The sequence below is a fragment of the Vipera ursinii genome, assembly GCF_947247035.1.
Source record: "Vipera ursinii genome assembly, chromosome: 5".
Lineage (NCBI taxonomy): Eukaryota > Metazoa > Chordata > Lepidosauria > Squamata > Viperidae > Vipera > Vipera ursinii.
In genome coordinates, this window is record NC_139518.1 from 83,771,201 (window position 1) to 83,786,012 (window position 14,812).

A 14,812-nucleotide genomic window follows, 5' to 3' on the forward strand; every position below is an offset into this window, starting at 1 on the left:
TTCCTTGCATCACGATTTCCTGGGCTCAGAAAAGGGACACCTCCAGTAACAAAACCTAGACCCTAATTCTACGCTCTTGATCTAGTTGCTACAGGAAACCTGTCTTTCCTCTACAAGTAAAGAGTAGGAGGTCTACTCAGAGTAAAATCTTACCAGGTTCAATGTTACTCCCGAAGAACAAGGGTGATTTGCAGTGTTGGTTTCATTTTTGGGGGGGTGGGGGGTGGGAAATCATTTACATAAGAGTAAATCCTACTTGGTATACATTGGCTTACATAATACGAGAAATGTAGCAGTTAAAACATTTTGGAAGTTCTGCTCTACCAGCAGCCAAATTTCTATGGACAATATTTATTATAAGTTAAACCTATCATTCCTTATCATGAATTTATCCACGTCAGAATACATTAAAATAAAGTAACACATATTAATATAAAATTATACTAGCGTGACATACAGGTAGTCCTCGAGTTATGATCTAAATTGAAGCCTGTGCCTGTCCATTATGGTCACAAGTCATGAGAGTTGTTAAGCAAATGCCCCATGCCAGGGATAGGCAACCTTGGCTCTTTTATGACTTGTGGCCTTCAATACCCAGAATTCCTGAACCAACCATGCTGACTCAAGGATTCTGGGAATCGAAGTCCACAAGTCATCAAAGAGCCAAGGTTGTCTACCCCTGCCCTATGCCCTTGTGCTCACCTCACTTAATGATCCTTTACCCCTGCTGTCCCTGAGGCAGTCATTAAGTGACTACACAGGTTGTTAATCAGAGCACAAGGTGTGTGTAACTCATACATCAATACTGTCTCTGAGTTCGTCTCCTAAATTCTTGGAAATAGTGTGAAGAGGACTTGTAACAGGTTTTCCTTCTGCCATATGAAAATTCTGAGAAGAAGGAGCAAGTGTTATAGGTTCTGACACAGCGGAATCCCCTCCCTGCCATATCATTTTTGCAGCCATGGTGCTGAGCCATCAGTAATGAACTTTGGTTTCCCGGTCATGGGAATACAAAGGCCTGCTTTCAAACCAGTACACACTTATGTGGATCCTGTGACCCAAGCTTGTAACAAACAAACCCCAAAGGCATCAATCAATTTTTATAAAGAAATATTTTTTATTATTGATTCAATTTGTGGGTGCCCAACTCCACAGCTACTCCAAGTGACTTACAGTTTAGAAAATTGAAAAGAAGATGCATCAGACAAAAAGGATATAGATCACCAGAAGTCAGAACCCAAGGGGCTCAACCACCATCCTAAACTGGAAGAAAATCCTAGCCTTTAACCATTTGCAGAAAATTGGAAGCATGGAAGAAATATGGACCTCCAGAGTGTAAATACCACTACGCATGTTCTGTAATCTTCTACAGATATTGCCATGGGCTTCTGCTTCCATCTCAGCTCTTTCATTTGCTGCTTATCCCTCAAATTATGAAACAAGGCTTGATGAAGACAGTTTCAGAGTTTATTGTTCTTATTGATACGAGGCTGGAATTCAGCTTACCAATACATTATAGCATTCATGTGCATATCATTAGCTATAAAAGAATTGCTTCAGAAAAGATGGCCTTCAAACCATCTGCTATTGTAGCTGGACCTCTCTGCCTTTGTCACTTCAAATGAAGACATAACTGCATCGATGCAATTCTCATTTTAGCATTATCAAGAGAAGCATGGCTGCATCTGTGGAGGAACAGCTGTTTTCTTGATGAAGGAAGAAAAACAAACAAACTATCATTGGTAGTCCTTGGCTTACAGCCACAATTGGGATCAGAATATCTGTTGCTAAACAAGGCAATTGTTAAGCGAATCATGTCCAGTTTTATGACCTATTTTGCCAGCGTTTTTAAGCAAATCACTGCAGTTGTTAAGCAAATCCAACTGTCAACGCTGCTAATATTGGATGTTCTTGCTTTGCCAACAGATCAAAATGCAGCCATTTTCTCTATGCTTTCAGAATCAGTTGGTGCTGGGAGGGGGGATTGGGATGAGAGTTCAGCTAGCCATAATAATAATAATAATAACTCTGCCGTGGAAATCCAAGGACAAACCGGGTCCAGAGCTGATAACGTTTTGGTGGGCTGGAGAGGTGGGTAGAAAGCCTACGCTTCAAGCTAATTGGGGAATGTGATTTATGACAGTTTACTGGGGGTGGGAATTGTACTTTGTATCCAGGGGAGGGGAATTTAGTTTTTGGGTTCAACTATCTAGTGCCGATACGTTGTTTCCTGAATAAAAGATTCTTTGAGGAAAACAATGTCTCAAAGTTCTTTTGAAGAGTTTCATCTGTTGAAGCCATGACACCGGCTTTGCTTATCAGAAACCAGCTGGGAAGGCTGCAAATGGTGATCACGTTACCCTGGCATGCTGCAACCGTTGTAAGTACATGCCAGTTGCCATTCATCTGAATTTTGATCATGTGACCATGGGGAATGCTGCAGTGGTTATAAGTGTGAGGAAGGGTGGTCATAAGTCACTTTTTTTAGTGCTGATGTAACTTTCAACAGTCACTAAACAAATGATTGTAAATCAAGAACTACCTGTACATAAGCGATGGGAACATTACAGATATGTCCAAGGAATCCTCCAAACACTTATAAAGCCTGTCAATCATGTGCTCTGCTACTGATGAAACTTAGGCAGTGTGCATATCAAGCTTCTCTCTGTATTATCATCTTTTTTTGAAATTGACATTTGTGTGTGTGTGTGTGTGTGTGTGTGTGTGTAATTTTTGTAGGATTTATAGGATTAGGAATATGGTCGGGGTTAAGGTTATGCTTAGGATTTTTTAAAAATAACCTTCTTAATATTTAGCAAACAGCATGTTATCTGGGTTCATGTATTTAAAAAACAATGGATCTGTCCATTTCTTGGATGCATATAATCTTAAGAGGAGTTGTGTGTGTTGCAGCTGAGAACAGAAGTGTCTTGCTCTAAGTTCTGGGCAAAGTTTTGAATCTTTTAGCATTGTTGGGTTGCCTTTGGCAAATGGGATTCTGTGACTGGTGTGTTTGCAAGGGCAACATCAATGTGTTTTCAGAGCATGGACAGAGTATCTACCAGCTCAGAAAAGATGAAAGCAGCCTATTCTAACAGACACTTATATAGGAAAAAAACAGCTCATGTGCCTTTATGGTTCTAGGCCAGCAGTTTGAAAAGCATTCATTGGAAAAATTCATATCATTGTCGAAAAAACATTTTGTGTAACATAAAGGAAGTTGTGCTCAGCAGCGTGCATGCCACAGAGTAATTCTACCCAGTTTATTTCCTATTGTTGCTCTTTCTCACCCTCTTAATTTAACATCTGTTAACAAAATAGGAAGTGATAATTACAATAGTCCTTGACTTACAAACATTCAGTTAGGGCAGGGGTCTTCAAACTTGGCCCTTTTATGACTTGTGGACTTCAGCTCCCAGAATTCCTCAGCCAGGCACGCTGGCTGAGGAATTCTGGGAGTTGTAGTCCACAAGTCATAAAAGGGCCAAATTTGAAGACCCCTGAGTTAGGGACTGTTCAAAGTTACAATGGCACTGAAAAAAGTGTCATGACCACTTTTCACACTTGTGGCCATTGCAGCATCCCCCATTGTCATGTGATCAAAATTCAAGCACTTGGCAACTGGCATGTATTCATGACAGTTCCACTGTCCCTGGGACACGGGATCATCATTTGTGACCTTCCCAGCTGGCTTCTGACAAGCAAAGTTAATGGGGGAATGCAGGTTTGCTTAATGACCACATGATTCACTTAACAACTGCAGTGATTCGCCTAGCAACTATGGCTAAAGAGGTTGTAAGATGAGGCAAAACTCACTGAACAACTGACTTGCTTAGCAACAGAATTTTGGAGCTCAGTTGTGGTTGTAGGTCAAGGACTTGTACATTAACTTGTAGGACTTGTAGGTCAAGGACTTGTACATTAAGTGATGTGGTCTGCAGATCTCAGAAAGATATTTCACACTACTTGCTTTCGTAAACCTGTTGAATCAGACCATAATATAAACCAAGGGCCTTCAAACTTGCCAACTTTAAGACTTGTGGACTTCAACTTCCAGAATTCTGGGAGTTGAAGTCCACAAGTCTTAAAGTTGCCAAGTTTGAAGACCCTTGGTCTAAAGAATGTGAGTATGCACACAGGTACTGTAACTTACATCAGATGGGTGGATTCAAATATGTGAACAACTGGTTCTCTGTGTGGATGCCGCTTCCAGAAGTCCATTCTGGGCCTGGGCAACAAAAAATTAGCTACCAGTTCTGCAGAAGTGGTGCAAACTGGCTGAATCCCACCACTGGCTTATATCCATTTCTTTTTAGGAAAACTGTAAAAGCTTGGAGTGAAGGGAGGCAGACCTTGATCCTCCAAAAAGTGACTGTGGGCTACAGTGATGTTTGCTATAGCATTGATGGAAAGACTTCTGCCTGATTTGGTTTCCTCTCTAATTCAGCGCTGAAAATTGTTTTGTTCTAAATATTTTATTGTCCCATCTGGCCTGTGACATATTACAATTGCTAAGGGGTTGACTGAGAAGGGAAAGTGAAATTAACATGTTTCTACTCTTTGAATGGTTAAAAGATAATAAACAATTTTACTGTCCACGTTCAAGTTGGGAGGAAAAACAGGATTGCATTCTAAGTCTATAAGTTTTTCCTATATGGCACCATTTTCATTACTGTCTAATCAACTGGCAACTTTACGGCTTGTGGATTTTAACTTCCAGAATTCCCCAGCCAGGATACCTCTTGCTAGGATTCTTTCTGTAGGAATTGGATATCACAATATACTTTTTTTTCTTATGGAATATTTAAACTGCTTGCCCCAATCTCTCCATAACTAAGATATTTCTTAATACATCCAAACTATTCTTGTTCAGCAAGCCGTTCTTTCAAAGGAAATTGAACCCTGGCTAAGGGCCCCCCAGAAGTCTCAGCACAAGATCCTGTTCAGATAAAATTACATTATTCAGCAAGAAGAGAAAAATGTGATTTGCAGAATAAAGCAGAATCTGTACTCTGTAATTACCTTAATTGACACATCCACAAATTAAATTATATATTGTATCCAATACATAACACCATAGCCTAATGGGTCATTGTCTGCACAAAAGCTGACAATTGCAAACAGTGAAGGTTTAAGAGACAACTTATCCCTCCATTGCTGCCTCCTTTCAAATAATGCAGGCATGTTCCAGGAACTTTTACTATGTGTAAAATCATTTGTCTGGAATGTAATAGGGTCTCCTTCCTTATCCTGGGAATTGGATTAGAATAATGTGTATTTCCTGGGGTGGGGGGGCATGTAGAAGAGGGGATTTTTGCTATAGTGGGGTTGGCACTAAGGGGATGAAATGCTGATGGCCTGACTTTGACAGTCTTCTGCAGAGTTGCAGCATTGATTTCCTTATTGTGTCACCTGTATGTTTCCTGCGTTTCAGAGTTATTAGTTTTCTGTGTTTCAAAATGAAACATTGCTCTGGGTCAGCTCCAAATTAATGGATTAAAGAAGAATTTAGAATTGGAAATGGTTTGGGGTGGAAGTGCTACAGAATTAGACTCTGGAGAAGGGGTTAGGGCAAAGAGAGGCAGTCTTAAACTTAGCAAGGCCGTTTCTTCGAAGGAGGCATTTATTATCATCAATACTCATATCAGATTTTGTCTGGCAGCTATTTTGAAAGCCAACCTCAATATGCATCCATAGAAGCAGCTCTTTCAAATCTTTTTAAAGAACTCGTTTTATTTCATGTCCTAAGGTTTGTGCTTAAATCAATAAAAAATTACAGTGGGTAATGGTAACATTTTATTTCTGTTAAGTATTTCCTATTGAACTTAACAATATTGACCTCTGATAAATGCAATGCACCAGAGATGCTAATGCATTTTGTTAAAGTCAAACCACAGGCTAATCACAAATGTTGTGTTAGAATTCTTGGGGAAAAATAATGGAATCATAGGACTGGAAAGAACCTTGGGGGTCATCTAATCCAATTCCCAGGTTAAGGCAGGAGACCCTATTACATTCCAGACAAATGATTTTACACATAGTAAAAGTTCCTGGAACGTGCCTGCATTATTTGAAAGGAGGCAGCAATGGACGGATAAGATGTCTCTTATCTGGCAGATGTGATCTCAGAACCACTGAATTATATTTTTCAAAGTTCCTGGAGTACTAGGGAACTACCAGAGGACTGGAAAAGAGCTGATGTAGTTCCCATCTTCAAAAAAAAAAGGGGGGGGAATGGACCCAGGAAATTACAGACCTATCAGCCTTACCTCAATACCTGGGAAGATTCTGGAAAAGATAATCAAACAACGAATCAGCGAGCACCTAGAGGCAAACAAAGTCGTTACTAAAAGCCAACATGGGTTTGTCAAAAACAGATCATGCCAGACAAATCTTATTGCATTCTTTGACCAAGTAACAAAATTAGTGGATCAGAGGAATGCTGTGGGTATAATTTATTTGGACTTCAATAAGGCATTTCATAAAGTAGATCATATACTTGATAAGATAGAAAAATGTGGGTTAGACGGCATGACCACCAGATGGATTCGTAGCTGGCTGACCAGCCGTACTCAGCATGTGGTCCTCAATGGAACTGCATCTACCTGGAGGGAAGTGTGTAGTGGGGTGCCCCAGAGCTCTGTTCTGGGCCCAGTGCTCTTCAACATCTTCATAAATGATTTGGACGAGGGGATAGATGAGGAACTCATCAAATTTGCAGACGACACCAAGCTGGCAAGAATAGCCAACACTCCAGAAGACAGGCTTAAGATACAGGAGGATCTGGACAGACTCGAACACTGGGTGCTATCTAACAAAATGAAATTCAATGGTGAAAAAAGTAAGGTTCTACATTTAGCCAAGAAAAACCAAATGTACAGGTATAATATGGGGGTACCTTGCTCAATAGTAGTAACTGTGAGAGGGATCTCGGAGTCCTAGTGGACAATCACTTAAATATGAGCCAGAGTGTGCTACAGCTGCCAAAAAAGCCAACACAATGCTAGGCTGCATTAATAGAGAGATAGAATCAAGATCACGTGAAGTATTAATACCACTTTACAATGCCTTGGTAAGGCCATACCTGGAATACTGCATCCAGTTTTGGTCACCACGATGTAAAAAAGATGTTGAAACTCTAGAAAGAGTACAGAGAAGAGCAACAAAGATGATCAGAGGACTGGAGGCTAAAACATATAAGGAACGGCTGCTGGAACTGGGTATGTCTAGTTTACTGAAGAGAAGGGTGAGGGGTGACATGATAGCAGTGTTCTAATATCTCGGGATGCCACAAAGAAGAGGCAGCCAAGCTATTCTCCAAAGCGCCGAAGATAGGACAAGAAGCAACAGATGGAAACTAATCAAGGAGAGAAGCAACCTAGAACTAAGGAGAAACTTCCTGACAGTTAGAACAATTAACCAGTGGAACAACTTGCCTGCAGAAGCTGTGAATGCTCCAACACTGCAAGTTTTTAAGAAGAGAGTGGACAGCCATTTGTCTGAAATGGTATACGGTTTCCTGCCTGAGCAGGCGGTTGGACTAGATGACCTCCAAGGTCCCTTCCAATTTTACTATTATGATTATGATAAACCTTCACTGTTTGCAATTGTCAGCTTTTGTACAGATCCATCATTAGATGACCCCCAAGGTTCCTTCCAGTCCTATGATTCAATTATTTTTTCCCCAAGAATTCTAACACAACATTTGTGATTAGCCTATGGTTTGGCTATAAAAAAATGCATTAGCATCTCTGGTGCATTGCATTTATCAGAGGTCAATATTGTTAAGTTCAATAGGAAATACTTAACAGAAATAAAATGTTACCATTACCCACTGTAATTTTTATTGATTTAAGCATCAATCTTAGGACATGAAATAAAACGAGTTCTTTAAAAAGATTTGAAAAAGTTGCTTCTATGGATGCATATTGAGGTCAGCTTTCAAAATAGCTGCCAGACAAAATCTGATATGCGTATTGATGATAATAAATGCCTCCTTCGAAGAAACGGCCTTGCTGGTTTAACAGTAATCTTTTCATAAGTTTAAGACTACCTCTCTTTGCCCTAACCTCTTCTCCAGAGTCTAATTCTGTAGCACTTCCACCCCAAGCCATTTCTAATTCTAAATTCTTCTTTAATCCATTAATTTGGAGCTGACCCAGAGCAATGTTTCATTTTGAAACACAGAAAACTACCGTAATAACTCTGAAACGCAGGAAACATACAGGGGACACAATAAGGAAATCAATGCTGCAACTCTGCAGAAGACTGTCAAAGTCAGGCCATCAGCATTTCATCCCCTTAGTGCCAACCCCACTATAGCAAAAATCCCCTCCTCTACATGCCCCCCCCAGGAAATACACATTCTAGCACAGGACTTTTCAACCAGTGGTACAGGTACCACCTGTGATACATTGGCACCTGGCAGGTGGTACGTGACCATCCTAGTAAAGTGGTAGTGGGGGAGGGGAATGAGCTGAATCGGTGTCAGCACCGCACAAGCCTGAGCGAGAGATGGCTGGAGCTGCAGGGCTGTCAGGGCTCAGCAGAAGCGCCAGGATCAGCACCAGGCTCCAGCTGGAGCTCAGCACTGATCCTGGGGCTTCTGCTGAGCCCAGAAGAAGCGCCGATCAACTGGATCTCCAGGGTCTTGTGATTTACATTTAGATGCTTGGCAACTGATTCATATTTATGATGGAGACAGTGTCCCAGGGTCATGTGAAGTGACCAAAACCTGCTCCAACCACCCAGCAGATGGGGGGGGAAATAAAAACCAAATACACCCCCACCCCACCCCTGCTGCCAATCCTCAACAGAAATGCTCACAACAATGAAAACTTCGGACAGGAGGAAGAGCGCCGCCGGGCTTGGCTGTGGCTTGCGGGGCACTTTTTTCAGTGCCATTGTAACTTCGAACAGTCACTAAGTCGAGGATTACCTGTACTTCATCACTTTTTTTCCTTTTGGGGGGGGGGGGTCATCCAGTTTTTGACACCTTGCTAGGTGACTGGTGGTACTCGGATGTTGCCATATCCTAAAAGTGGTACAATGGGTGAAAAGGTTGAAAAGCCCTGGTTTAGGGGATCCTCAATCTAAGTTCATGTTTTTAGTGTCTTTATGAAGCTGTTTGGTGTTTTGCAAAACAGAAGCAACCACTGAGCCTTTGCCATCCAAGGAAGCTTCCCATCTACCAAGTGACCATTCCTCCATGCATGCATCTCCATGCCCCAAAGAAGAGGGGATCAACCCATTCTCCAAAGCACCTGAAGGCAGGACAAGAAGCAATGGATGGAAACTTAAGGAAGAGAGAAGCGAATCTGGAATTAAGGAGAAATTTCCTAAGAGGGAGAAACAATCGGTAGAACAGCCTGCCTCGAAATGTGGTGAGTGCTCCTTCACCAGATACTTTTAAGAAGAGATTGGACAGCCATTTTTCCAGAATAGTATAGGGACTCCTGCTTGGACTAGAAGACCTCCGAGGTCCCTTCGAACTCTTGTTATTCAATTATTCTGTTAAAATAATAAAATGATATTTAATGGTAAAATGGTAGCACCTTGGCAACTTTCAAACTAGGTATTTTCCTAATAGTTATTCTTATGTTGGCATGTTGATACTGCAGATAGGTTGGAGGGTGGGAGCATAAGAACTAAGGAATCGAAGGCCAAAACAATTATAGGAAAAGCAGGCACAAAATGGGTGGGTGGGAAGGAGAGTGTGATGGCTTCCTTTAGCCAAGAAGCTGGAGTTGGGGGCGAGACACAAAGAAGGACCATCTATATGTGGGGACAGACACTGCCCACAAGCTCTGCAAGGTCATTAAGATTGAAAATGAGAACAAAACACATAAAAGATGAGTTGGGGTGGTTGGTACTTCAAATAGGCCCAAGCAGAGTCAGAAAAGAAGTAACTCAGTTGGCTGAAACAACACACATTGTGTGATGAGACCAGACAGGGGGGTGGCATTTCTAAAGTGAAGGGAATGAGTCTTAGCACAACATGGCATTACTTCTTATTCCTTCTTGGAAAGCCATAATTATTATGACGAGAAGTGTTGTTGGAGACATTTGGCCACTTTCTGAAGCCCTAGAGTCCCACCTGACAATCATGGCTGGTTCTTTTGAGACAGAAGACAGAAACTGTGTTGATCAGCTCTCCACTTTAACAGCGCAAAAACAAATACCAGCCCAGGAAAAAAGAAGAAAGATTTCAGCTTCCTCCAGGCACATGACAAGGCTGTCTTCTCTTATTTTCTCCACCTACTGTAGGTCTTGCCAATCTGCCCAGATGCTAAGGGTGGTCACCAGCAGTTGCCAACCTCTAGTGCTAATCCAAAGTTAAATTTGGATAGGCGCTGATTCAGCAAAGTGTTGGTGCAATTCACCATATGAACCATGAAGGAACCTGGTTTCTATACACGTGGAAGGAACACAGCCCCTAATTCATACATAAATAAAACTGGGGCTTGATGCGACTCCCTATATAACCTGTCAAGATGACGTGAAAACAGGCAGGTGATTTTGCAAGGATTGTGGCTTTGGAATGCTACAGTGGTCAAATTGGAGGGGAAAAAGGTTGAATACTGGCAGCCCTTGATTCACCACCTCCAGTGAGCCCAAAATTTCTGTTGCCAAATAGGAATAGTTGTTAGGTGAGTTTTGCCCCATTTTATGACCCTTCTTGCCACAGCTGTTAAGTGAGTCACTACAGTTGTCAAGTCAGTAACCTGGTTGTTAAGTGAACCTGGCTTCCCCTTTGACTTTGCTCATCAGAAGGTCGCAAAAGGGGATCATGTGACCCCCTCCTGGACACTGCAACCATCATAAATATGAGTCAGTTGTTAAGCATCTGAATTTGGTCATGTGACCACAGGGATGCTGCAGCAGTCGTGTGAAAAACGTTCATAAATCACTTTTTTCCCCTGGTGCCATTGTAACTTGAAATGGTCACTAAACAAGAGTTTATAAAGATGAATTCTGTGCCTGTATGGGCAGACTTCGATGGCAATTTGAATACTGGTGCCAGAAAGCTGGTTGAGGCAAGAATTCCTAGCCAAGGGGAGACTGACCACCTGAAAGGACTGTAAAACGACAAGGGTTCAAAGAAAAGGACCAGTTTCTAGTAAACAAGAGCAGAGTCAGAAATGTAAGAATTCTTCTCCTCAGATCAGCTAGCCCAGGGGTAGGCAACCTTGGCTGTTTTATGACTCGTGGACTGTCCACGAGTCATAAAAGAGCCAAGGTTGCCTACCTCTGAGCTAGCCTGAGAACAACCAGGTTCAGAGCCAGTCCTGAAGTGATGCAAAACCTGGTGTTTTAAGTGTATATTCTGTCCCAACATTACTGTGAACCAAACAACTACAATTAGATATATAACTCACTGCCCTCATATACAACTCAGTTGGGCCCCTTGTCAGCATTTTGTCTGTGCATCTTTCAATAATTGAAGTGTACACAGAGCAAGAGATTTAGGTTCATGATGATTTCAGCTATACTGTATATAATGAAGGCTTAGCAAAATGAGGTTGCCATAATAACATACTGAGTTAGTGCCAAAAGGCACAGTAATCACTATTAAGTTCTTCCTTCTGTAAGCTCACTGTTCTTTAGGGAGATTGTCTGGAATGGCACAGGGCCTCCTATTTGAGCAAAGGGGTTGGACTAGAAGACCTCCAAGAGCTCTTACAATAACTCTGTCCTTCTGCTATTCTGAGATGCGTGTGAAGGGATTTTATTGTGCTTATGATTTTATTATGCTTGAGCTTGACATTAGTAGGGTTATTTTTGCAGCCATTTTATGTCGATTTTTACATGCAAGCAGCCTTATAGATAGAAGCAAGTGTTTTATGTACATTGAAAAAGTAAAGGTCTCATGCTAAATATACAGGAGATTGCTTACATGAAAGGAGCAAGATAAGGTAAGGTTCAGTGGTCCAAGAAATAGGGAGGGGGGGCATGAGTTAGCCTGGATTGATGTGTATGAGTCATCACCTTGGAATTTGTTTTCCTGTGCTTCCTTGCTCCTGGTGCAGAGACCTAGATCTCTTTGCTCTGAAAAAAGTATAAAACGTGGGAGGAAGCTCTCCTGGCTATTGCCTTCATCCCTCTAAACAGCCACGAAGAGGGAGAAGGTCACCCAGCTCTGTTTTGAGTTGTTTTCTTGCTGGAACCTCAGCTCAGGAGTTTCTTTGGCTCTCCAAAATTCCTGAGTCGGTCCAGAGGAGTTTGTGAGGCTAGGTAAAGAAAACCTTACATGTGATTTGGAGTGGTAAAAAGGAAACTTTACGTCAAACGATGCTGGCTTTGAACAAGTTTTTCACAGACACGGAGGGGGAAGTTTGAGAGACTAATTTTTTTTAAAAAAAGATACAGCTAACGTTAATTGTGCCGTTGCCAATTCTGCCAAGTTTTAAACAAGATTTCCCAGCCTGCTCTGAGTAAAAAAAAAAAAGACAAATCAGCTTTAGTGATTGGTTTGGTAGCTTTCTAGAGACAATTTGCCTGGCATTGGAGTTTGTCGAAAAGGTGAGGCAGCTGGCCTTTGATAAGATGCCAAGGCCTGTCTTCTCCTTGAGAATTCTGATGGCTTTATGACCTCACCCCTACACGCTAAACTGTCAGTTATTGTCAGTTAGCACTTAGCAGTTATCAGAGTGAAGATGCTTTCCCAGAGGTAAGCTGCTTTTCAGAAGGGCTCCTGAACACCCCTCTCTTTGTAAAAAAAACGTTCGGGGGGGAGGGGGAGTAAATGAGGGTGAGGATGAGAGTGAAGTTGAGGGTCAGGATAAGGAGGACAGTCAGAGTGATGGAAAGAGAGGAAAGGAGGAAAGGAGGAAGGATGGAAAGGAGGAAGGCAGATGGAGGAAAGAGGGCAGAGAGGGGAAGGGGAAGGGAGAAGGGGAAGGAAGAGGGAGCAAAAAGCAGGAGGGATGGAAAGGAGAGGAGGGGCACGGAAAGCAATGGGGAGATGGAGAAGGGGAGAGTAGAGAGAAAGAGGGGGGAAAGAGGTGTAGGTGGGTAGGGAGGGGGAGATAGACCATGGGAGGGTCAAGGAGTGGAAGGGAAGGGAAAGGGGAGAGGGAGATGGACCCAGTGAAAGAGGGAGAAATGGAGGAAAAAGGAGAAAGAGAGTTCGGGAAAGAGGGAAAGGGGAAGAGAAAGGACAGAAGAGATGACGAGAGAGACTGGAGGGAGAAGGACAGGAAGAATGGGTGGGGGAGAGGGAGGGAGAGGGAGGGGAAGAGGATGGAGGAAGAGGAAAGGTGAGAGTAAAGGAGGGGGGAGGAAGAGGAAGACAGGGACGAAGGGGGAGAGTGGGGTGGGGGAAGGATGAGGACCCAGATTGTTGGGGGCAATTAAGCTGACTTTGTAATAATGCCGCTTGGGGTGTGTGTGAAAGCCCTAACAAGCAGGCATATACATAGAATGAAGGCTACTGCTAAGCTTGTAAGCCGCCCTGAGTCTTCGGAGAAGGGCGGGATATAAATGGAATTAAAATAAAAATAAAAAATAAAAAATATCTGAAGGAAGAAGGGTAAAAAAGGAAAGTGGATAGGAGGGGGAGAGGGAGGGAGGGAGAGCTAGAGAGAAGGAATGGGAGGGGGACAAAGTAGGGGAGGGACCATGAGGGGGTCAGGGTGAGGAGAGAGAGAAAGGAAGGGAAAGAGAGTGGGGAGAGTGAAGGCAGAGGGGAAGGGGTGGGATGGAGGGGGAGAGGAGAGGGAGAAGAAAAGGGCAAGTGAAGGAGACAGGTCGGGGAGAGTGGAGGAATGGCAGGGGGAGAGGGGGGTAGGGAGGGGGAGATAGACCATGAGGGGTTTGGGGAGAGGAGAGGGAGTGGAAGGAATGGGGAGTGAGCACAGAAGGAGATCAAGGGGTTTGGGTAGGCGAGGATAACAGGGAGGGGGGATAGGGACCCAGAAGGGGACAGGGAGGGAAAGAGGGAGGGAGGAAGAGATGTGGGGGGGAGAAGGGCAAGGGAAGGGGAGGGAAGGGGATGGGAGAGAGAAGAGGAGGAAAAGAGGGAGAGTGGAGGAGATGCAGAGTGAAGGAGATATAGAGGGGGAGAGAGGGAGATAAACGGTGACAGGTTTGTGGAGAGGAGAGGGAGAGGAAAGAAGGAGGAGAGGGGAGGAGAGCGGGACAGGGAAAGGAGGGGAATGGAACTGAAAGGCGGACAGGGAGGGGGGAGGGAAAAGGGGAGGGGAAGGGGATGGAGATGAGGGGAAGGGGTGAGGGAGGGAAGGGAATGGAGAGGGGGAGAGGAGATGGACCATGAGGTGGTTGGGGAGAGGGGAGGAAGAGGGGAAGGGACAGGAAAGGGAGGGGAACTTGCAGGGGAAGATGGGAGAACAGGAGAGGAAGAGGGGATAAGGGAAGGGAAAGCAGGAGAAGAATGGAGAGGGGAGTGAAAGGGGAAGGGGAGAGGGAGGGGAGGGCTGAGGGAAGCAGAAGGGGAGGGGAAGGGGAGATGGGAAGGTGGAGTGGGCTGGAGAGGGGAGAGGAGGGGGAAGGGGATTGGGGGAAGGGACAAGAAGGGGAGTGCAAAGCAAGTGGGAAGGAGGAGAGAGTAATGGGGGAGAGGGAGATGCTAGGAGGGGGAGGAGAGGGGAGAGGGAGGGGATGTCATTTCTCTGCATCTCTGAAGAGCGACTGATAGCCTTCTTGAGCTTCCTACAGCGCCACCAGGACCTCCAGGTGACTCAACTGAGGGAATATGGCTTTGAATGACATCAGAGAAGCCCCTCCCCTCTTGTATACACCCCCCAGCTCTTTGCCACATTTGAACCCCAGGGTCACAGGCCAGCCAAAAACA